At 27.6% G+C, this 25,671-nt stretch overlaps 1 protein-coding gene across 2 annotated transcripts in view; it reads right to left on the bottom strand.

The window, feature by feature from the left end:
* Positions 1-19,336, bottom strand: part of LOC105364277 (F-box/LRR-repeat protein 13-like) — a 23,121-nt gene extending 3,785 nt beyond the window's left edge. Inside the window, exon 1 of one of the 2 annotated variants that reach the window (XM_011502164.1) lies at positions 19,182-19,336. The gene's annotated coding sequence lies outside the window, so the exon portion shown is untranslated. Of the gene's footprint in view, positions 1-3,919; positions 3,966-19,181 lie in introns of those variants that run through there. The other variant, XM_011502165.1, reaches the window with a different exon arrangement.
* Between the last annotated feature and the right edge of the window lie 6,335 nt (positions 19,337-25,671).

The raw sequence follows: 25,671 nt of genomic DNA, 5'->3' as shown, positions 1-25,671 counted from the left end.
ATACTTGATATGGTGTAAGATGTTTAATGGAATATATTACGTAATCAATTGTGTCTTTAATTATTTTAGGGGAACGGTAGAAGAGCTAGTCACATGCAAGTATCATTTATTATAAACCTTAGAAATCTTAAGGATATCTTGAAAATGTCCGTATTGTTAATCAGTCGATATACTGAAGTCTGGCCTTGACTTGTTGCCTCATTCAGTTGACTATTTAGAGAATGCACGATCATGTGCTCGTCACCTGGTGACTATTTCAGAGAATGCACGACCACGTGCTAATCACTTGTCGACTGCTTCAGGGGATACGAAATTGCCCAGGTTTTCTTGTGCTAGATGTGACTAGTTTATTTATTAATATAAAATAGGTACCTTTGTAAAGTGCTGAGAAAGTCTGTTGATTGCTGTTTAATTAATATTCCCTTTGATTATTATTCCATTGGCTTCACTGTAATCACTATCTAATCTGCCGATTTCTTATTCTTATGCACGCGTGTATTCTTAACTATGCTGCCGAAAATATGGCCACGCGTCGTCTTCACAGTATATTGAAAAGACTAAGCGGCAATTGAGCACTTGAGTGAACGCGAAGTGATATTATACAATGAGCCTTTTGAATACGCGCACGAAGCGAAGGCTTGATCGTTCGTTCCGTGGTGGCTCTGCTGAAAATACCGACCGTTCCATGGCTTCTACTGGTAGATGGTTAGATCGGTCCACTATGGTCGGTGTCACTGCTGTCGGATCAGGGCAAGATGTTAGCCGCAAGCGCAGTTGAGCGAGGGTGGTTCGGCAAAGGAGCCGGTTAGCAAGCAAGAGGCTTTCAGCGAGAGGGATTTTCAGCGAGAGAGTGTCCCTTATATAGCCACGCGGCGGCTCACTTAGCTGGTAACAAAGGCATCGTCGTTGTTGCACTAATTCCTACACGAGGCGTCAAAGGAAAAATCTCGAACCTTCGATATGTTCGACGAGAGAAAAGTAGGCGTAATACCCTTGTGTGATCTTATAGTATATTAGATTTCGGGTCGTAAAACTTGCTCGGACTTGCCGAGTTTTGTTTGTAAACATTCGCTCGAGTGCGCGTCCCGGTCCGCACGTGCGTGCCAGTCTAGGCGCACATGCTGTACGCCGGACAGCGGGTATTACCTTTCTGTCGTTTGAAATTCATGGGACTGCATCAATCCCGAACAGTACATAAAGTATTTTTTAGCTTGTTATGAAATTTAATTATCTTAATCACATTATTACGATTTTATTATATAGTTATGATAACTAATGAGAGTATGAATTTTTTCAAATTGATTTCGATTGCTGTAAATTGTTTTCATTATCACATAGGATAATGAAGCAATAACAAGATATCAGGAAAAGATAATAAAAGTAATGGTATAAGTATAAGAAGCTAATTTAGTATTGGATATTTGTTACTTATTTCATGAAATACGAATTAAATATATATTAGATGGTAAACTATGAATGTTTTATCAATAATATATTGAAGTAAATATAAAATTTAAATTAAATAAAGTCTAGGATAGTTTTAATTTATAATCTGGCACAATTCATATTTGGCACAATTTTACTTAATTATACTTGTAATCTATATTAATAATTGGATAGTAAAAGCAATTAATTTGTATTTTAAATTAATTTTACTTAACTATTTATGAATGACGAAGTCAAATAATTTTTAACAAAATCTTTTTTATTTTGCAACTTAATAACCCCTACTTCACTAAAATATTTCTCATTTTAGAATGCTAATATATATATATATATATATATATATATATATATAATATCAAAAACGTAATTATATTAATTAATACAACGATACATACATTTTACACAAACGAAAACATATGTTATTGAGTATCGTTTATGATTAACAATTTAATTAAAACATAATAATACTTTTTTACGAACGTCATTCATTCGTCAACTCATCATATAGTATCTAAGTACTTTAGCTTTTAATAGTAATATAATTAATATACTTAAGTTATTCTTTGATTAATGTAAAAAAATTTATTCTGCAATTTTCATAAACAGCAATTCGTGATATTATTAAGCAACTTTCATTACGAACAAATGATATTCAACCATAACCTATCGTATTTTACATGCTTATAATTGAGATTTATAAATAAAAATATTCTTACATTAATAATGATAATTTTTACAATTTCAATTCATGTAATCTTTGCAGTACCTACGAGTATAAATTATTTGTAACAACGAGGATAAATCTTTCATTTTTTTCCTTTTTATTCACGTTCCTCGCACGTAAATTTTTAAAATGATATTATTTGTTCTCTTCTTATTATTTGTTACTGCTCTCATAATTGCTGAATTATAAATTTTGCAATAATATGTGTTGAGTAACTCTAAACGTTCAAATATTTGTATAAGTTATAAAAAGCAGTTATTAGTTATATTTTTGAAGAAACGCCGATATCGATTACTTTACACCCTGAAAACATCAATGTGTGTGTTAAAATCGATTTTATTAAAATTAGTTATGTATCAATGTAATGTAATGTAATGTAATATATGTTAATGTATTATTTTGTTACCGATAATATCTACATAAGATAATTTATTACATTGTTTAGTTAGAGAAACTAAAAATTCATCATTAAGATAATTATCATAAGAAAATTCTGCTGTTGTAAGATTATTTAATTATAGAATTGAATGATTTCACCTGACCTAGACAACCACCCATTTGTATATTTTGTTAGCTTGAATTTCGTCTATAGAATCATTGTTTAAATTATAACAGAGGTCTAAAGAAAGTTTTGATAAGTTTTTCAGTTTTCCAATAGCCTGTTAATGAAAAAAACTGAATTGAAGATAGCTTTATTCCATTAACTGATTATTAATTAAAATTGATCTAATGATAAATGAACTAATATTGAATTATGTTAAATTAGATTTTCTAATAATTAAAATTATTTTTTAGATTTCATTTTTACATTTGTTGCGTTTAAATAATTTCTTATTGATACAATACACATTAAATAATGAAGCAGATCGTGTTGTGTTGGTAATACTCTCTAATTTCGATCATTTTTATGATTTAACAAGTAATGTTATTTCCATAATTTGTGGCCCTGGTTAATTTATTACATTAAGCGAATTATATATTTAATTTTATGTTTAAATCCTGTATTTATTATTATTACAATAAACATTGTAATACTAAATTGGTTCGTACATTCTATATAGTTTTTTAATGTATTCTTATAAAAAGGAAGATTAACAAACATTTTAGAGATTTGTATCGTGCATTATATGTATAGAAATATGAACTTTTTTTATGAAAGATTTTTATTTAAATAATAAATTTATAATTTCCTTGGGTATCTATTAAAAATGATTAAATAAAGTCTCAAATTTTAGAAAATGTATACTATTATTTTTTTAAACTAAAGTATTTAAGTGTCTTTTCACGAACTTTGCTTCTATTAATTATCGTAAATTTTTTAAATTACATACCTTATTAAAATAATAAGCAAAAATATTATTACTAATAATTTTTAGTATTTAAAGAGAATCAGCTAGTAAATGCAGTAAACATTTTCCGCTGTTTAATTTATCTTCGTTAATAAATTTAAAAAATTTAAGCTTTTTATTTCGTTAGCATAGTTGTGACAATTCTTCATCACATTGATCAATGGTATTGCGTAAGCATAGCTTACTAATATTGGTACAGTTATTTGCTAAATTGTTATTATTAAGTTAGAAACTTCTAGAAGATCAATGGATTGAAGATTTGGACAAAATGATTCAATTCGTTTTCCAATTACTAAAAATTCCTCTAGATATCAAAAAAATTCAAGGTCTTTTATATATTTTTTATTAATTTTTCATTGTATGCACTCAGTCCCCATATTATCTTAGACATATTTAATACCTTACAATTATCCCATGAACTCCAACTGACTTTTTGCCAACGCTTGCAAACTAAAACAAATTTAATGAAAGGGGCTCTTTATACTTAGATTATTTGAACGTAGACTTCATAATGTACGATATATACCTCTTTCCACTCTAACTCTTTCGGTTATTGATAGGAATTGAAAGATATATGTTAAGCAATCATCATTCAAAATGTCTATTGTAGTATTATCATCTAAAATATCAGTGGACTAGATTTGTTCCTCCTTCGATTCAGATATTTTTACGAAATTATCTATTGGTTCATCCATTTTCATTCTAAAATAGTAATATGCCAATAATTATTTATTAATAAAAGGAATTATTTTATGCCATTGAGAATGAAGATATTTTTTATTAATACAAATAATTATCTTAAGTATTCTCATGATTCGTTTAAAAAGCTTAAAGTATACGTGAACTATATATTTTTTTAATATAATTATAATCTATTTAACATATAATTTATTTAATAGTATGTTTTTAATACGATAAGCTAAGAAGAGATAAATAAATATAATTTACTAAATTTGTTTTTTTTTAAGCTATTATAAAATTTATTATGATACATATAAAATAATTAAAAGCTTTCAGATTATTTTGTAAGTGTGATCATTATTTGTGCATATATTTTTTAAATCATGCATCAATTGGAATAATTTTGAAAAAACTTCTGTTAATTATAATGTCACTTTAACCAAAGAAAGAATTTTGTTGTATGAAATGTGCATAGGTTTAGCGATACAGTAACATAAAAAGATCTATACATTCAAACGTATACATATAACATACAATGTAATGTAAGAAAAAATTTGACTCGTTCCTCTTGTTTATTCGTTTCATTATCCCTTGTGTTTATTATTAAGATCTAAAAGCAACTTTTAAGCTTGTTTTAGAAGCTAATGGCGCTGTGATGAATAGTGGACGGCATGTGGCATAGTAAATTGAGTGGTGTACTGGTTACAAAGGTGCTTGAGTGTAAGAGAAACAATATACTTTTCATATTACCAAAAGATACTTTTATACAGCAATGTCTATAATGCAAATGTCTTGTTATGTAATAGAGAAAGTTTAAAATCATAGTACTTTCTTAGATCTTTAGAAATTAATTATCGAAACGTTGGAAACACAATTTATTTTTGTGTCTATATAATGGGCAGAAAATTTAATAGAAATGTATTGGCGATTTTATGTCAATATCTCCAATCGATAAATTCGCCCGACAATTCTTAACGTTATTAAGACTTTCTCTCGCTTATTCACGCACTGACTTCCTCTCTATCTGCCATTCTTTCTTATTTTATGTTCATCTTGCCTTTCCATGTATTTTATTATGTTTTATTACTTCCATGCGCAGTGAGCTTGTTCACGGAGTTGAGAAACTTGTTGTGTGTAATTGTTGTTTGGCGTTGTTAAAATTAATATAAGTTTATGTTATTAATAATTTTCGTACGTAGATATTATGGTTTCTTAATTTACTTATACAGTGAAATGAATGCATATATATCCGGAAGCGATTATATGCAAAATTTAATACAAGTTTTAAGTTAAAATTTCTTTACAGTTTGACACGCTAAGTACGTTACTCCAAAATAATTGGATTTAAAATAATTGAATATTTCACATATTCTATATTAAATTTTTATTTTAATTCATATATATATTATAATTCATGAGATTACTATACACGAGTTTCAGTGACTACAATAGTTGTGTGTGGTATTAATCTATATGATTAGCGTAAAGCTGCTTCGTTTGGACTAGAAAGATCACGGCAACCATATTATGTCTCAAAGTTCTTGATGCAACTATAAATTGCAGATGCAACTAGAAATTGATGATATACAATGATTAATTTTACAATTAATTCTTATTAAATCTTTAATGCCAGCTTTTAAATAAATACTTTTTATTTTTAAAATATGCTTCCTTTATTGTAGAGACAATGTTTGAACATCCTTTGAAATTATTATACCTCAGAAATATCAGAGGATAGCGATAACAACGTCCGATTACCTGTAGATTCATGTATATGGTTCTCAAGCTTATTTATATGTTTAATTATTAATTATTTCTGCATTAATTACTGTTGATTAATTATTGTACACAGTGTTTTTATACTATAGAATTTTTAAATTAGAATTATTCAAAATATTAATTACAAATTATTATTGCTTACTAAAACTCCTTTCATTAACTTTCATATTTCATGAAACTTTATTAACAACAAAGATTAGATATATCAAATATTTATATTAAATTACGATAAAAGTAAATACGAAAATACGTTAGGATAATCTACATTAAAAATATCAATATACAAGTATTATAGCGAAAGTTCTTATAAAAAATTAAGATTTTTTAATTTTCATTCTAGCCAATTCTTTTGTTTTCTTTGTCTTCTTTTGTTTTATAATAGTGTTAGCACCAAAAGAGCTTTAATTTTATCAAGTGTCGAGACTGAGATTTGATATTCCGACACATTGAAGTTATTAATGGTGATATTCTTGGAACGAATAAATATCTCAATATTTTTTATAAATTTCGATTAATTGGCCATTTCGTTAAATATTTATATTATATATAGTAATATATCATAATACAGTAACAGAATTGACAGCATATTTAGTAACATTACTTTTTAACGAACCTCTCTGACCTTTTACGTAATAAAATAGCTATAAATTTTAATGGAAGCAACAGCAACATCATACTGAGTGGGCTCCCTATCTCTTCTATTGGGTGGCAGTGAAATCAGTGACACGTGAGAGCTGACTACTACGAAAACATGCATGAAATGAGGTGGAGGATGATGCAGACGATTTATGTCATAAATATTTTATCAACTTAGTGTGGATTTGATATAGCTCTAGGATAATATAAATATTTCTAACATAATAAAATCATCAGCTTCGATTGAACATCATCCGATTATCAGCGAAAATTAAATTCAACTTACTAACATTCAATGACGTTTTTAATTTTTTAAATACTGAAAAAGTATCTTGCTTTTTAGTCATTTTTGTTTATCAATAAGTAATAACGTTGTGAACGTATTCATTATTCTAGAAAATTTTTATCCTAATATTTTAATCAGTTAATATATATTGTTTAATTATATATATATATATATATATATATATAAATTTATATTTTTTATTTTTTTTTACGGAGTGTTGGGTTTTAAAATCTTCAGAATCCTTACATTTTTATTAATGGATATATATAAAAAATAGACACAGGATACTATCATTAGTATTTTGAATAGCGAATAAAGCATTCAAAAACATCAGAGAAGTGTAAATTTAGATTATTTATTTAATGGAAGCTTAATTTTGAAAGTGATGGCTTTATAAGAAAAGTTATATCATCAAATAAACGAGATTGTAATTTTTATGCCACAAAATTACTTGTATAAGATAATGATGTTTTTATATGCAGTATATGTAGATGCAATTTGTTTGATGATTTGAAGATAATTTTTTATGAACAACTTTTGTTTATCATGCAATTTTTTTACATAATTGAAAATATGTCAAATTAATTTCTGTAGTATCAATTGGATCATCTTGGAAATAACATAAATCATTGGATTATACATACAAATAAATTAATGTACATGTTTATTAATGTAAATGAACTAAAAAGTAATTTAACTTCTGTTAATAATTGAAAGAATGAACAATAAATGAAATGTTTCATTCAGAAATTAAGATTATATTTATATGAAAATTACTTCATTTTAGGTTGTTAGATTTGTGGAGGTATTTTCTCTTGATTGAAATACATTTTTTAACGCAGTATTTAATTATATTAAAAAGTGATAAAATGATACACAAGTGGGAATAAATTTTGAAAAAAGATGTGTAAAATATAGCTTTTCCAAAAATGTTGATCAAATATTGATAATTTCAATTTATGAAATTTGAAAGAATATGACTAATTGATTTGAATATTTATATATAATTTTGAAATTTCAATTCTATTTCAATAATTCATAATAATTTATATAAATTGTCACCTATGCGTATAGTGTTACGTATTATGTACTATACTTATCAATTACATCCTATTCTAATTCACTTTTACAATATTATAAATCGCATATTATAAATATTTAGAAACTGATTTTCTTAAATTAATTAAGAGCAGTTATCTATAGATGCATTTTTCGTATCTTTTTATTAAATATTATTATTAAATTTGTAATAGAATGAAATTTTAGATAATACAGCTCAGACATATTTTACTGAATAAGTTAAATTGATTATACATAATACTGGTAACGAATATATAAATTTTGTTAATTATAGGAAGAATAATAATATAAAGCAATAAAGTAGAAATAAATTTTAAAAAATAAAAAAATGACTTTGTTTAAAAGTTAGTGGTAGGAAGCGCTAGATACCAATATGAATTTCGGAAATAAAATATCGCATGCATGTATTACTGTTTTGTGCGAACCTTATAAAGAGAAATAACAATCCAACATTAATTATGCCCGTACAACATACGAATTGTGTGTTAGTGCACTTAACAGTGATATTATTGTATGGAAAAGAAGGGAAGAAGGTAATGATCGTTGCAGCGCTGTCTACGATATGTCGTATGATGGATTCATTGGCGCGGATTCATCTTTACGCCGCTATACAGAGTTTTTTTTTCGCTCGTTAATATGAATGTGCAGCCATAAAAAAATGCCAGGTATATGGCTGATAATAACTGATACTGGTTTCTGCACCGAAGAATGGCTCGGATGTTTGCTTCTTTAGTGCTTCTGTATGCATTAGTATTTTTGAAGAGGGAGAGACCTTCTTGCCATCCTGCCTTTCTTTTACACACTTTTTGAAGATAAAAATCCAACAGCATTTGTAAGCTTTGTGCGCTCATTTGATTAATGATTCGAAATTCAAAAACTTGGCTTTGATAACAAATTGTGCATAATTTATATTTTATTTATCGAATTCGTAGCTAATTAAGGAACATGTCGCATGTGACGAGTATATAAAGCATTAAATTGAAAATTCTTAATTGCAAAAGATTAATTGTAGGAATATAAATTTGGTTGAAATTTATAGAATAATATGTCATAGATTAATATATATATATATTTTTTTTACCTAAATAAATTGATATAATTTAAATATCAATAATTCTTTTGTAATAGAAAAAAGTGTAAAATCAAATTAGTACAGGGAAATAAAAAGTTAGTAAAAGCATGAGCAATTGAACATGTATTTAGCTGTAAAAGTACATTAAGAATTAGATTTAGCATACGACTTATAGTTTCAGCAATTAGCAATGAAATACGAAAGTTCATATTATCTCTATCATAAATATCATATATATCCATATCATAAATTCAAAAATATTTTATTGCTTTTAATATATATTCCTTTTAATGAATAACATTGTAAAAAACTATGTTATTAATGTTATTCTATCATTATTCTTTTAAATCGTTTAGACTAATTGATACGTGTGTTTCAATTTTATATTAATGTAAACTTTATGTTTTTTATTACAATAAGTTATTTAAACTTCAAAAGAACAAAATACGCTCATAATAATGTTATCAAATAAAAGAGATAGTTTATGTAAGAAAGTACAACAAGATGTGTGATTTTTTTTCCTGAACATGGAAAGCCATATAAAACGTAGTCAAACAATGTTCATAGCAAACAACTGTATTATAAAAGATACACCTCAGTTGATTATTACGTGTTTTTCATTGTCTATGTCAACATACGCGCACGTGTATGCACATACTCTATGCAGACATATTCCCGTAAACTTGAGACGACTGTCAACGCACTTACGTATGTATACACACGTTTGACATATTTTATATACGAAGTATGAGTTAGATATAACGTTGTGCTTTATTTATGAGCTTTCTTCGAAGCTGCTCATTAAGTCGTTATTACATTTGCAAGCTCTACGACTCTCTCTCTCTCTCTCTCTCTCTCTCTGCTTTCCAACACCATTCGGTTCCTTTAACCTTTTCAATTCTCTGCTACTGTCATGGCCCGCGAAGACTCGCATCGTGCACTCGTTTGACTTTTCGCCTACAGAGAGAGAGAGAGAGAGAGAGAGAGAGAGAGAGAGAGAGAGACAGACAGACAGACAGACAGAGGAGCGTGATAGTGTGTGAGCGATTGCGAGGAGAATGTGAAGAGGAGGGTGCATTTTGTAATATGGAAAGGAGCGAGATAAAAACACTTTGGATGCGAAAACAAAACGCAGCAAAAATGAAGTAAGAGAAAAAGAAGGAGTAAAACACAATGGAGAAATTAGTTTTGCAGTACTCCGCACATCGTCGTCATAGTTGCAACGCGGCTTCTTCTTTTCCTCATCTATTACGCATTTCCGAGTCGTTGGACCGGAAACAACAAGATAAGATGATTCCGCTGCTGCTTCCGAGGTGAACCTGGATATCTCCGTCAGAGGGAGACGTTGTGCCATGGGTAAATCGGCTCTGGTTACGCCGCTTGTCCCTTATCTGCCAAATATTATGAGCCCGTAGGGCACATCGATCTCCGCGTAATGGGATTGGACCTAAGCGGTCTCTCCCTTTTTCTCTGCATCTTGATTGAATTTTATTTTACTCTACGTTGTGAATTGTGACGGCACGGATCTATGTTCAAGGGGGATAATTTCGACTCCTAATAAATCATTTTGTAGATCATAATAGATATTGTGAGATGTAGTTAACGCTACTCGCTAGCGCAATGACTGTTAAAAATTATTATGCCACGAGAATCGTAGAATTTAGATTTTATCCCTGTGTTTAATATGAATAATCAATAGTTTATTCAAATCATTAATAATTAATTTTAGTTTTCAAGATTTTGATGGCATTAAACATCTTCTGTGTAAATGCTCTGACTTATACTGGAACCTCATATACGTTTTTATTTCGCTTATATAATATTCCAGAATTTGTATGTACAGGGGAGTATTTATTAAAGTTACTCATGTATGTTGTACTTGGCTTGCTAGACTTGTAATTAATCTTACGTAGAGTTATCTGTGCAATATCATAATCTTTCTCCTGGCGTTTATTTAAGAACTATGGGGTTGATTCATGAAAATGAAGTATACTTTACAACTTTATAAATATTTGAATTTTCAATTATTTTGATTAGCAGGTGAATTATAAAATATTGATAAATAAACAGAATAATATTTGTAATAATCTATTTTCTGAATTGCAAAAGAAATTACAATGATTTAAATACTTGGCGAGAATTCGGAACAGTTACTTCCTTGCTCTCAATATTATTGTTTCATACTTTATACTTATTAAATATTAAATATTACAATTTCAAAATGACTCAAATGACTGCCAAATATAAGAAATGTAGGCGTAAATAATCGATGTCCTTATAAAATCCTTGCTCCTTATTTACTCATTAATTAATTATATATTTATGGATGTATTACATTGTTAATATTGAATACATGATATATTTAAATCTTGTAATTTTATGTTTGAAAATTTTTATCATGTTATCTACTTTCATAAGAAAAACATCTTTTCGATAAATGAACAAAAGTTGAGTATAAAGAAGTGGAATTTATATTATTTACAGTTTATAACAATTATTTTGTTTAAAAAGAGTAATACATACTATGTAGGAGTAACATATTTATAATGAAAATTAAGAAACTATTACTATAAATGAGTTTTACTAAATTCTGCGTATCTGCTTAGTTTATTTTACTCTATTGATACATTTAAATTATATTTTTAAGCAACTTTTAACCTGTTTTTTGGTTTACTAATGAATAATAGACTTAAAAAAAATAACCTTAAAAATATTATATTATTACATAACTTGCATTTAAAAAGTATAGATTTTTAATAGAATTATAACGAAGATGACACCGAAGAAAAAGTTAAAATTCTTTAGTGTTCATATAAAATCGAACTGATTATAAAGAATCCATTGTTACGTTGTGGGTTGAAAGATGCCGAGTTATTCGAGGGTCGTGAACTTTGGACATTTTAAATTAATATATAATAAGTAGTAAGTAATTTAAAAAATAATATTAAATACTGCCTTTTACATAAAAATTATATTAAAGTCTAATTAATTGCTATTGTTTTATAAAATCCCAGCTACAAAATCTTTCATTTTCGCAAATTTTTAGAATATATATATTTATCTGACCTCACGTCATATACACTACGTTGGAATTCCATTGCAGTTGAATTATCACGCAATACTTTTTTTTTTTTAAATAATTTATTCATATTGTCTACTTCAAATTTCAATGTCCAACGATACATGCATAGAAAGAATCATTTGAGAATGAATATTCTCAATTCTTTTACATTTCGTCAAAGAAATTTCAATCAGTCAATTTTCTTTAGTGATACTTTGGATAGCTGAAAACGACGAGCAAGTATTTCCATCAGAAACGCCTGTTGGGTGCAGTTTGGAAGAGAAAAAACTCAAGAGTATATTCACGAATGTTATACAATAGCTTTCTATTTGAATATTTTTGTGTGAAATAATGCCTAATTTTTCTCAATAAAAAAACTCAATTACATATAAATCATATTTATTTTAATATTTGTTTCATAATTATATCGAAATGTTATTATTACTAACATGTAAAGTCCGTTAGAATTTGTATCGAAGATTATAGTAAATCATTTATCAACATATTAGACGAATAATATATAAACGGCAGTAAGCATATATTAATAGAATAAAAATATGATAACGTTTTTTATTTTTAACATTATAATCAAATTAATTGAATTTTCAATTAAACATATATGTATTCAAAATTATAAACTATTTTTTATGAAAATCTTTTTTTCACATTACAAATAATTTGATGATATATTTGTTATTATATTTACTGAATGATATTTTATGATAAATTTTTACATCGAAATATGATTGTTTTCAAAATATTATATATATATATATATATATATATATATATATATATAAACGAATTTATAATTATCAATATTTTATATTATTGATCATTGGTATAATCAAATTTAAAGATAATATATAAATATAAAAACGAATTTTTTGTTAAGCCTTACAAAATTGCATAGTAACCTTACAATATTTTTATTAACTAATACAGTTCTCACTTATATTTTCAGTATGTATACTACAGTTTCAACACATTTTAATATTTTTTTTTTATACATTTAAATATAATATATAAAGTGTAATTATTTAGTAGTTCAAATAATTTATAAAAATACTTTTTAGCTGAAATATATACAATATAATAATTTTATAATATAATAAAATAATAGAGAATATGTCAAAATGCATCAATTAGCCAAATTATAATATGATTTCATTTAAGCGAATATGAAAAAAATTAATTACTCAAAAATCTGTAAATCTAAAACACAGAGAATATTAAAATTGTAAAGTATTTTTTATTTTTTAAATCACATACATAATGGTAACATTTGTATGCATATTGCAAAACTAATCATCTAATTATTTCATTTTTCATCAGTTCAAAATTATGGGCAAATATATAGAATCAACAAATATATTTTACAGAATTTCAAATAAAAATGCAACATTTTTGTATTCACCGCATAATACATTACATTCAAAGCATTAAAAGTGTATGATAGTTTAAAAAATATTTTATATTTTTTCTATTAAATTTAATGTTTAATTTCCCTATTTTTCATTTTAAAATCGACTGCATTAATGTTACAGTCAATCATTAAATAATTCATCATCCGTATTTTATATAAATCACAAAAACATTAAAAAAATATTATGTATTTAATGTTTGTCGAACCAAAATTGATTTTTCAGATAAAAGATTAATTATAAAATTTCGACTTTATTTTAAACAGATTTTAATAAATGGATGTTTGATATTATCAAATCCATAGTTGTGTAATTGCTTAAATAAGAATTTCTGGATTTCAAATTTTTAATTAGTATTATACTACAATTATAATACTTTTTTTTTTTTTACATTTTTTAGGTAAACGTCGAATTTTTAGTCCAATGTTCATTTTAACATAATTTTGCTTTAATAAGAAAAATGATGGCCAAAAATCATTGTTAAATCTGCTTAAATACAATGTGCCAAAGTATTTTCTCATTATTGATTATTTAATTGCAATGACAAAATAAGCAGCTACAATACCTCACGTTATAAAATTTTATGTTTCCCACATTCCCTTGGATCAGCTAACTCAAGAAAGAATTAATTACAATGTAATACCGTTTAACAATTCATTATGAAGTAATTGAACAGTAATTGAATGAGCGTGTACAGTGAATATGCTCAGATGCATGATATCAATGATGGTATCAGTGTTAACCCATAAAGTGTATATAGTAAAAAAATATTACTCAAAATGAGCTGAGTAGAATTTATATGCATACATATTAGAAACTCGCGGGGAAGCTGGGAAACGCGGAAAACCCGAGTGCGAATGGATGATCGGAGCGGAGAACAGGAAGGCGTCGAAGCCACTTATCCCACTGTCAAGTGAGAACTTCGTCAGCTATTTCTCTCCCCATCAGTCTCAAAAATGTTACGGTTGCGTGCCCGCGTTTTCCGCGTTCGATCTCGAATGATGTAATAAAACGCACGTTTCGTCGGGCACGAATCTCAGGAGGAATAATTGAATAATTCATGTCGTGTGCGCACGTGAATCGTGAAGCGCAGTCGCAAAGTAGTGAATATGCAACAATTTCTTATATTATTAGCGCATGTATGAGACTTGTGGAAAGCGCTGTTTACGCGTGGTATATTTAAACATCGATTTCATACGATTATGATCGATTAATATTGGCTAGATAAATAAAATATTAAAGCGATAATAAAATCATTTCGTTTTTTTGAATTTTTACCTTTAAGTGAAATTTTCTCGAAATTGACTACAAATTTATTTAACTTTTATACTATATTAAATAATTGTTTGAAAAATTTTGTAAATTAAATCTTATTAAAAAGAAGTTATTAACAATTGTGCACTAACGTTATCCATGCATTTGAATAACAAATACATTAACACTTTTTTAATTTCTCGTACAACCAACGATATTGGCTTACATAATAATAAATTAATAAAATCTATAACTTATATTATTTGTATGTATAAAAATTCAATAATATGATGTTCAATATTTTATTTTAATATATTTGATTATGAAAAAGTAGATATAGCTAATTATAGATTGTAATGCACAATACGTATAATTTTTTTATAATTAAAAACATTTATTTAAACATAATGTATACACATTAGAAATTTATTATTTAATTTGAAATAAGTAAAGAAAAAATTTATATTTTTCGCGATACTTTTTGAGCTCAGTTTAAAAAAAAAAAAAAAATGATCCGCTTCAAAACGTTTGTTGAAAAAATTAAGTTTTATCTGACATATTCATGGTCATAAAATATGAATTGAAAATTCATTGATCGAAAACTATAAAAATTGTTTGAATATAAAATTATTAAGATTAAATTGTTTACAAAATTATAATCTAATATACTTTGTTTTTATAATATTTCCAATAGTTTATAAGTGATATCAATGATGCATTAAGGATAAATATTATATTGTATATTATTTTCTGATATTATTATTAAATCCAGTACCTAAAGAATATTTCGATAGTAAATTTTTTAAAATGATTTAATGTAAATTCCTTACTATTATTGACTAAAGAGTTTTCTCACGTAACGTTACAGTTGAAAATTTGAATAATTATTACGATAAAAATCTTAAAACTTTCATTTGTTTGAGATTATTTTACCTAATGATACTGAAAGATTATATTTAGTTGAAGAATAGTAAGTACAACATATAAACATCTAACGTCAACATTTGCTTATGTTGTTAGATGAATGTTTTAATCACATACTAACTCTTATCTATTAATTATTTTTGATTTTTCAAGAGATTTATAATTTAATCTTAGAATACTTTTATGTGGAAACATATTGCGTAATTAAAGTTTTAAATATAACACGTATATATAATTATATTTGATATATTATTTAAAAGTACTACAATTTCTGATAGTATTTTAAAAGTTATTTAAGATAATTAATAATATTCCAGATTAATTGTAAGTTGCTATACAATATATCCGAATAGCTTTCTAATTAAAAAATATAGAGTTACATTTATTATACAACCAGTTTGTATAAACGTGGTTAATGAAAGTGACGAAAACTAAACAAAAAGCTGCATTCGTTATATAAAATAAAATACTATTCTAGTATCCTTTCAATATCATTTGCTCGTATGACGCTTTATAATATTTATATATGAACGACACTTTCACGTTAAGTCGTGCATATATTATTTTGTTCCGTATAAATTATCTGAACTATCGTTGCATGCTTCAAACTTTGAATTCAATAATCTATTTGGAACACAATCAGTCTGGAGTACAGGAAAATATACGGGTACTAAGATTTGATTACCCATCTTAGAACGTAGATGCATATAATAATTTCATCATCGAATCATTCAAACTCAGTTACACGTCCTGCATTTATGCAATTATTGTAAAACTACAATGTCAAAACAATTTTTTGTCAATATTTTATGATTACTATATTATTATAATATGTATTTTTAATTTTATCAATTTTAATTATTCAATATACGCATAAGCAAATAAACCTAGTCATATTGTTTTATTACCAAATTAAAGGAATTATAAAAGTATCTCAAACATATTAAAAATTTGTTCCATCAACATTATTACCGGCAATAAATATTTGTGTTATAAAAATATTTATTTAAGAGAAGTACATTTCGTGAAAATACAATTGATATTATATAACATTCGCAATAATTATAACTAAATAATGAAACTTATTTGCGAAGATAATGATTTATACCATTTATAGAAGCAAATCTTATTGAGTGTTAAAAAAGTTCGTTAAGGAAGTAATTTAATTGAATAAGTTTCTGCATGCTATTGAATTCAATTATAAAAGAATTTGTGAATAATTAAAAGACATATTATTAGCTAATTAAGCCGATCTAAAAGATTACTCGTAAATACTGGATTTTATAAGTTGATATTATTACTAAGTTATGGAGTAAGAAATTTAATTGGTGTGAAATAAGATCAATTAAATATCTTAAAAATCCGTATCATATTATTATTTACTAATATCACTTTAATTGGATATTACAGTACTTAAGATTATTAAGTCATTTAACATTATGAAGTATCGGATCATCTTAGCTGCTGGTCCTTCCGTTCTGCTTATGTATTTATTCTATCCTCAAATAAGGAGAATCGTCATGTATTGTGAATGATCTTTTGAAGCAAAGAAAATCACGTGTATATAATAATATAAACTATAAACTAAGGCCATACATATAAAATGGATTTATAAATATTTATGATGTTGCAATGTAAAATACGGAGTACGGTTAATAAGTTATGGTTAGTAAGTAAAGTGCACTATGCTATCAAGAAGGAAGTACGGCGTTTCCCCGAGAGATGGTACCACTGGTCTCTTAATACAAACAAGGTGCGGTCGCCGCCTGTACGAACTCCTATAAATGTTATACATGTCATACATGTGTTATAGATGCGTGTATACTTTGAGTTAATGTTCCATAGGAATGTGACGGTAGCACTTTCGGATATGTTTCATTTCAAGCTTTTATGAAGTCGAAACGATAATATAAAGCGACGATGAACGCACGACGATTTGACATTAAAATTGGATAAATTTAAGAAAGATTTTCATGGAATTTTGAATATCTGTAATGTTGTTTGCGTAAATTACTATTTCGTACAAACAGCTAAATAATGAAATTTATTGTTGTATCATACATTCGGCCAATCACATTATCTTATTTAGTAATAATTTAGTAAATAATTTGGTAAATAAACTTTAGTTAATAATTGCTATAGAATTTAACGACCGATAGTACGAAACTATAAAGAATGAAAACGTATAAAATATTAATTAAATACTTGGATCAATTCAAATGATAGTTACGATCTTTATTTTTTAGCCGCGTTGATGGTTAATTTAAAATAAAGCATAGGTAAATTTCCACATGTGGTTAAAATAAAATAGAAGTATCGTTAAATTCTAATAATTACCGGAACATTGAGTAAACAAGTGCTTAGTGACGTTGAGAAAAATTATAGTATAATTTTTAGAAAAAAGTAGAAGATGTGGAAAAAAAGTATTAAAAATAGCTAATAAATCTTTAAGTGTATAAACTACCAATGTTATTCGTTATTATACCATCAGATTCCGTTCCGACAAGTTAACAAAAGCAAAATGGCAGCCTCGTACGCGCTTCAAAGCATATGTGTGTTAAGTTCGCGTACATATGCACGCGCTATGTTGTCGAGTACTAAGTACTCAAGTACGAACGAATATAAGCTGTCGCTCGCGGGCTTTTTTGAACGTCAGCGGAATGACGATATAACTGACGTAAGGGCCGCGCCTTCGTAGAAGGACGAGAAGTTCCTTTTGGCTCTCACGCGTCTATCGTTGCCTTGAGGTGACGTCGCGATTTCGCGCAGCGCAACTGAAACAAGAATGTTTCGACAACTGAATAAACATTTCAAAATCAGGTTATTGCACGTCCACTGCAATTTTTTTTTATAAATAGTTATGCGGGAATGCGCACTAGCAGAAAGTTTCTGGAACAAGTTTGAATATCAATTTGATTTTTTAATAAGCAATTGATTTTTATTGCTATTAACAATTGAAGAATAGATAAGGCAATAGAATTAGGGAAATTTAGCCTCGGTTACTTTATACTTGTTATTGCGTCATCATTGTATACTTATAATCAAATATTTTGATTAACAAGTGCTACTTCAGCACAACCGTACACTTTATAACATATTGTAAACAAATTATTAAAATGTAAATAAAAGCTGCTCAATAACAAGCTTGTGAAATCAACTATACTTCATTTTATAAGATTTTATGCACATATTGCTTATTGTATGATAAAATTAATGGAAATAATCACGTGCATAGATATAATAAACGCAAGTAATCACGTATATAAATAGAACAAATAAAATAATGATTAATTCACGTATAAATACTCTGTATTCATTGCAAAGAATTTGTGATTTGAAAGCCATCGTACCTTTGCCCATCACAAACATATACTTTTTTTTTTTTTAATTATAATAATAAACGCCTAAATTTTATGCATTGGCGTAGAATAAATTTTAAAAATATTCTTAGTAAATATTACTTACAATTTTCATGCAAGTACACGGAGCGAGATGAAGAATCATCTAATTGTAGATTTTGCGTAAAAGTATTTGCTATTACGTTGAAAAAATTATATTCGGTGACTTGCACACATTAGGAATTCCGATCGACTGTTATATTAACAAGATGATAATTACACTCAAACTGGCTAGCGAAAATTTAAATCGGTGATTTTCCTTCGGCGTTTACGTGTGCGTGTCTCGAACTACCCCCACTCACTTCCTTCATCTATACAATTTATTTAACTAGAATTCTGACTCTGTGGTTATGTATAAATTTAAATTATTCCTTCATTTTTCTGCCGGAAGTCTACACTTGTACTTCTAGAGACGAAAAATTTGATTTCGTTTCAAGCCAATAGGACTTTTTTTACATTAACATTACATTTGCTTTGAGATAACAGCATAAATTTCTAACAATTAAAAGAGATTCGTAATGATGAGTATAAATTGCCATTAAAATCAGTATAATGTCATAATTCCTCAGATTATATATAGATAAATATTCACGAGATAATTCATTGTCTCGATAAATATTTTGCTTCGATTCCTGTAGAAAACACCTTTAATAGTTATTATAATGATCTGAAATTAAATCTTGATTGTCGATTTTCCTCGTAACAATAATGTTATTGGCTTTGCAAATGTATGCTTACATTTATATTAAATATGAAAATTCATGATTTATTAAGTTTCTATTAGTAATTTTCTTCCTATTATCCGTTGCTGTTGAAATGCCAATTTTCTTTATTCTTCCATTTACTTTGTAAGATATAATTATCAAAAAAAAAAAAAACACTCGAATCTATCGATTATTTAAAATCTAATATAAGCAATTTCAATAATAACAATGTTGGAAATAATATGAATCTTCAAGTCACTGTTTATACGAAAGAAAATAATTTGGAATAGTTGCTGACGTTCACCTTTCATCGTTTTCATTTCTAATCGGTGATTCGAAAATTGCTATTACTAGTTCATCGATAACTGATAACCGAATAGCCTCGTTCGTTTGGAAACACAGAAAAGTATCGGTAAACGGGGAATCAAATAATGTTCCTATCATCGACTTCGTTGAACGTCAAAGGTCGCCCAGCTCTTTCGGAAACCTTAGCTCAAACCGACCGTCAAGTTCTCAATCTCGACGAGTCGACGAGTCCTTTAAAGCTTGTAATACAACGGACAGAACACTCCTCTTAACACCCGCACGAGTGCTTGACAATTCGTCACGTCAGCCTTTAGCGTCGGCGTCGGGGTAGCGTCCATTTCTCGTTGCTTCCAGGCCTTGAGGCACTCGTCTCTCTCTCTCTCTCTCTCTCTCTCTCTCTCATTCCATCGAATTATTTAAAAGCTCGTAGGCACGCGCGACCGGAGATTTGTCGTCGCTTGTGTAAATTCACGGCCAAGCTCTGAGATTATTTATCGCCGGGGCATTTGTCATGGTACGAATAAATTCCATGATGGGATGAGTATTGTGGAATTATATCGGAAGTGAGCCGAGGAACCGGGCCGCATAAATAACGGGTGAGATGCGGAAAAGCATCTGTTAAAATTTTAGTTATCTTCAAGCAGATTATGATAATATTTATCGCGGACGTTTGCTTATCTTTTTATCTGGCGTAAAGGCATGATCGTGGTTCGGCCAGTGACTCCGATTAAATTTAACATATTATGCCTTTGCAGTTAATTTAGAAAATATTTATGCAATTATTATTGCTTGATCCCATGGCACAATTTCGATAGCAAAACGGGGAGGTTCCGCTACTGTCATAAATGCATTTTCCTCGATTGTCTTCAATCTTTGTGTTTTAATAAGACATATAATTTAGCTGTGCTCTATTACCCTTAGCTTATATATTATTGAAGATAATTTTAGTGTCAAGTAAATAGTAAAATACGACATCGATACTATGATTCATACGCTTACAAGTTAATAATACACTGCACAAATGATATTTATTAAATTGATAAACACTCGTTAATTAAGCGATATATATTACACAAACGTATCGTATTTTCAAATTTCCTTTATAAATTATATATTTGAAATAAACGGATTACAGAGAGTATTATATCGATTTGTGAAATGAAGAGTGAAATTACATGTGAAATTAAACAAATATTTTGTTATAATCTTAATTTACGAATAAACGTTGCTCAATTTTTTAAAATATATTTTTAAATATTTGTTAGTCTTAATGCTTGTATATTTCGAATATTTGACTGTTTTATTATATTAAGTAAAATTAAACGTAAATATTATGAATATATGTTAAGTATCAAGTTATTAAGACCATTAGTTGTTTGTAAACTAATATATTATATTTTTTGTTATTATCAGAATATTATAATGATATTATTAGATAGTTTTTATCATGTACGTTATTGTGTTTTGATAAATTAAAAATTTTATATTTGAATACAAAATTATGGATTATGAATATTATTAAATTTGCTCAAAACAATGGAAATTTACAGATGTTAACAATTATGTTTAGCAGAGGATTTATAAAGCCATACTTATAACGTAGAAGAAATATGTGAAATAATTTATTGAAATCCTATGATATCCAAGTGACGCGTTAATACTAAATCTTCATATAAGATATAATATATTGTATAGCTTATGATCTCATAAAATACGCGAGATTTTTATCGATGCACGAAAGCTCTTTTAAGCATAATCTCATATTTTTCTGAATATGAAAAATATTATCATCTGTATAAGAAATCTGACTGTTGGACACGAGAAAAAGCTCATCTACGTGAAATAGTCGCTCGGTAAGTACCTTTCTATAAGTCAAATTTATCAAAGGCGACCAATAAGCGAGATAGATATTTTTATTGGCATTTAGTCTTCTACGAAATTGTATTAGCAATTACTGGCAGTGTTAAAAGTAGCGCATAAGGCATCATTTGCTAGAGATTATCTCGCAGGTAATGTGTCAGAGGCAGAATCGTAACAGGAGTTGCTTAGTAGGTGAAAGCTCTTGTTGTAGGTAAATCGCCGTGGTACCGCGATTCGTCCGCCAATATTAAAGTCGAGCTTAATTCAGAGTGTCGCTAATGACTGATTGCCGCCACCGCCGTGAATCACCGTGAGTCATCGTGAATCAGAGCCGCTCCAGGTTCGGATCACTTCTCTTTGCGGCTCGACTACGCGAACTTTGGCGACTCCTCTCAATCAGGATTCTCCGGCGTCGCCTCTGTGATCTCATATCCATCGGTCAACTCAATCAACTAATTGGCCCTGGAGTCTCTCTGTTTGACCTCGCTTTGTTCTTCGCGCCTGATTGTCCTTTGGAATTTAAAAGGACGATGGTTGATGAGGCTCGAGCCGCCGAGAGCGAATTAACGCAATGATGCCGCGGATATACATGGGTGAGATGTCATGGCGGTATGTCGATTTGCGCGAGTCTATTTGCAAAATCAATTACGGATCTTCTTATTAGGGTGTATGTAAAAATGTGAATTTGCTTAATACTTTATGTGAATTTGAAAATACTTTGCTTGGAAAATCAATCATACCGATATCGATAATAACTTGAAGAAGTTTATTATTGTAGGTTACAACTATAAAGTCGTACAATTAATCTCATTACCGAAAATTGATGGCTTGCTAACTATTATCAAACTATTGTGTAATTCTTCTGATAATCTTTCCTCTAAGCTTTGTACATAGTAAAACATGAGATTATGAAAAGGTGTTTAATCAGTGGATCGGTTATTTAAGTAAATATCAATTCCTTGAAATTGTATGAAAATACAAATATACATATTATATTATTTTCAAAATTATACATCAATTTATATGGTGAAACAGAAAATTAAAGCTTTGCTAATCAATAAGAGGTATCCTAGAGGGTAAGTTATTATTCATAAGACATTCTATTAATTATTTTTATAATAGTCTATTTAGTTTATCACAAAAGCACTTTATTATCACCATTAATTAAAGTGAGAATAAGGTAACGTCAGATAATATAATTGAGCTAATTTCCTCCTTCATAAATTACTTCACTAAAAATTAACAATCATATTAATTAAACACTGAATTTTAAACATAATTATATAATTTTTGTTATACACATTTGTGATTTTAACTAAAAAGATGAGATAAAATCGATGGACCTTTGAATGAAAAGATTTCAGTTTTATGGTTAATCGCGCTACAATTTCGTTATTTTAAATTAAGGTCAACTTAGATTTTAAAGTAAATGTTAAATAATGCGAAGAATACTAAGAATATATAAGATATAGATGATTTATAAAAGTAATTGGAATATAAAAATCGATGCAAGCTTAAATTACATAAAATTCACGATTTTAATGTAAATAAAGAAATATTATAGAATATTGAAACTTCATCAGAATTAATAAAAAAAGATATGCATTATATAATTGATAGCCATTTTATAATACGTTAGTCATTTTAAAAGATATTCTGTAAGAAATCGATGCAAGCAAGCATTAATGACATGTGGTTTTCTATGTATGTGTACAATCATCAACAATTGATTCACTGAAACTTTGTAACACATAAACAAAATTTTATTATTCACTTAATCAGCGAAACAATTGTCCATTTCAATTTTAACATTTATAATATTTTTTATATATAATTTGTGTACTATAATTCGCTGTTCTTTCTTCTGTGCTTCTCACTCCTCGCTCACTGCCATCGTTTCATCCTTCTCATTCTTTCCCACTCTAACTATTTTGTTCCTGATCACTACCTATCATTCTTTTTCTCTCATTTTATGCTTTCTTTATGTTTTCTCTTCTTTCTTGTTTTCTTCTTATTATTTTCCCAGCAGAATTTTAGATATTTCATTTTTCGTGTATTATTTTACGGCACAGTAGCTCAGTATAATGGATATTGAAGGCTTTTCAGTGACAATCTATTGATTCTTCTTTTGTATTTATAGTTTCGCGTCGATAAAGCAATTTCCATCATACACTAAGTACAAACAATAATGTACATACGTCTAATTATATTACGTAATCTCTGAATATTGTACAATCATATTATAATACGATTTAATGCTTTAAATAAGCAATTAAATATAAATATTTTCCTTTAAATAGTTTATAACGAATGAATATAATTTTATAGATTTAATCGCGATTAATTTTTAAAATATTTATCAATATTTAAGTGGTCAAATTTTAATTTTATTTCTATAATTGAAGGTAGTAAAATTGAATTTTATACCTTATATTTATGATTTAATTTAATTAATGTATTAAGATTAGGAAATTATTTGTCTGGCTAAAAATTTATTTATTTATACATTTTAATAGTAAGTTTTGTTTTGTATTTTAATAATATTTTTTCTATTTGTATCAAAAGTAAAACATAATTATACTACAATCATTAAGAATAGATAAATGCAAATCATATGAAATGTAGACACACATATTTAAAAATTAAATATTTATTCATTTTCATTGGTAATTTTACTTTATTTCAAACACAGATATAAAATCAAAATATAAAATCAAAAACAAGTAGGAGAGAGAGAGAGAGAGAGAGAGAGAGAGAGAGAGAGAGAGAGAGAGAGAGAGACAGGCAGAGTGTTTATTATGTATAATTGTTGTTTAAAACAAGTTTTTCATAAAGCAAAATTCACTTTTAAAGAAAGGTGGGTTCACGTAAAAAGAATTATTCTATTTTCAAAATGTATGTTGATTACACTAATAAGTTGGAACTAGTCAATTAACACGCGTTGTGCCATCCTAAGTAAACATTTCTTGGTGTTTAAATGCCAAGGAAAAGGTTAGGACTTAAAATTACGTAGAATTGAATGGAGCGAATTAGAAAGTGGAAAAAAGTATCAGTGTAAATAGAAAAAGATAACAGAGATTTCGATATTTGGTAAGGAAAAGGCGCACATATATATTGAATGACAGAAATAAATACTAACAGTTAGAGTGAGAAGGGGGAGGGGGGGGGAAGAGAATGAAATTGTAATAAGTTGAAGAAGAAACAACAGATACAAAGTATAATGCGAAAATGAAAATAAAAGAAAATGTCACGAATAATATCTGTAATTGATAAAAGGAAGTGAGATAGAAAATGTAATTTGATAGTGAATAAATCTATAATTACAAATGTAAGAAATAGAGAAATAAAAGTTCATTTAAAAGAAGTATTATACTGTATTATAATGCAATGTAGCATAACCTTCACTGAAATAGTAAATGTATATAGATACGAACGTATTGTAGTTTTGATAATACTAAATCAGTTATCACTTCAGAAAGTTCATAGACAATATAGTTTTATTTTATGAATTTGAAGAATTTTTATAAGTATTTCATATTTGCAAACTTTGTAACTACAAATTCGTTATATAACAATATGGCGATGATAACATATATTTTTGTTGACAATACTGAATAATATTAATAATTAAATACTTAATAATTAATTTTATGTTTTGTGAACTACGAAGCAATGAAATTTATTTTT

The sequence above is a fragment of the Ceratosolen solmsi genome, unplaced genomic scaffold (assembly GCF_000503995.2).
Source record: "Ceratosolen solmsi marchali unplaced genomic scaffold, CerSol_1.0 scaffold31, whole genome shotgun sequence".
In the NCBI taxonomy this organism is placed as follows: Eukaryota; Metazoa; Arthropoda; class Insecta; order Hymenoptera; family Agaonidae; genus Ceratosolen; species Ceratosolen solmsi.
Note: the sequence above shows the minus strand (reverse complement) of the source record. Positions and strands in the feature narration are given on the sequence as shown.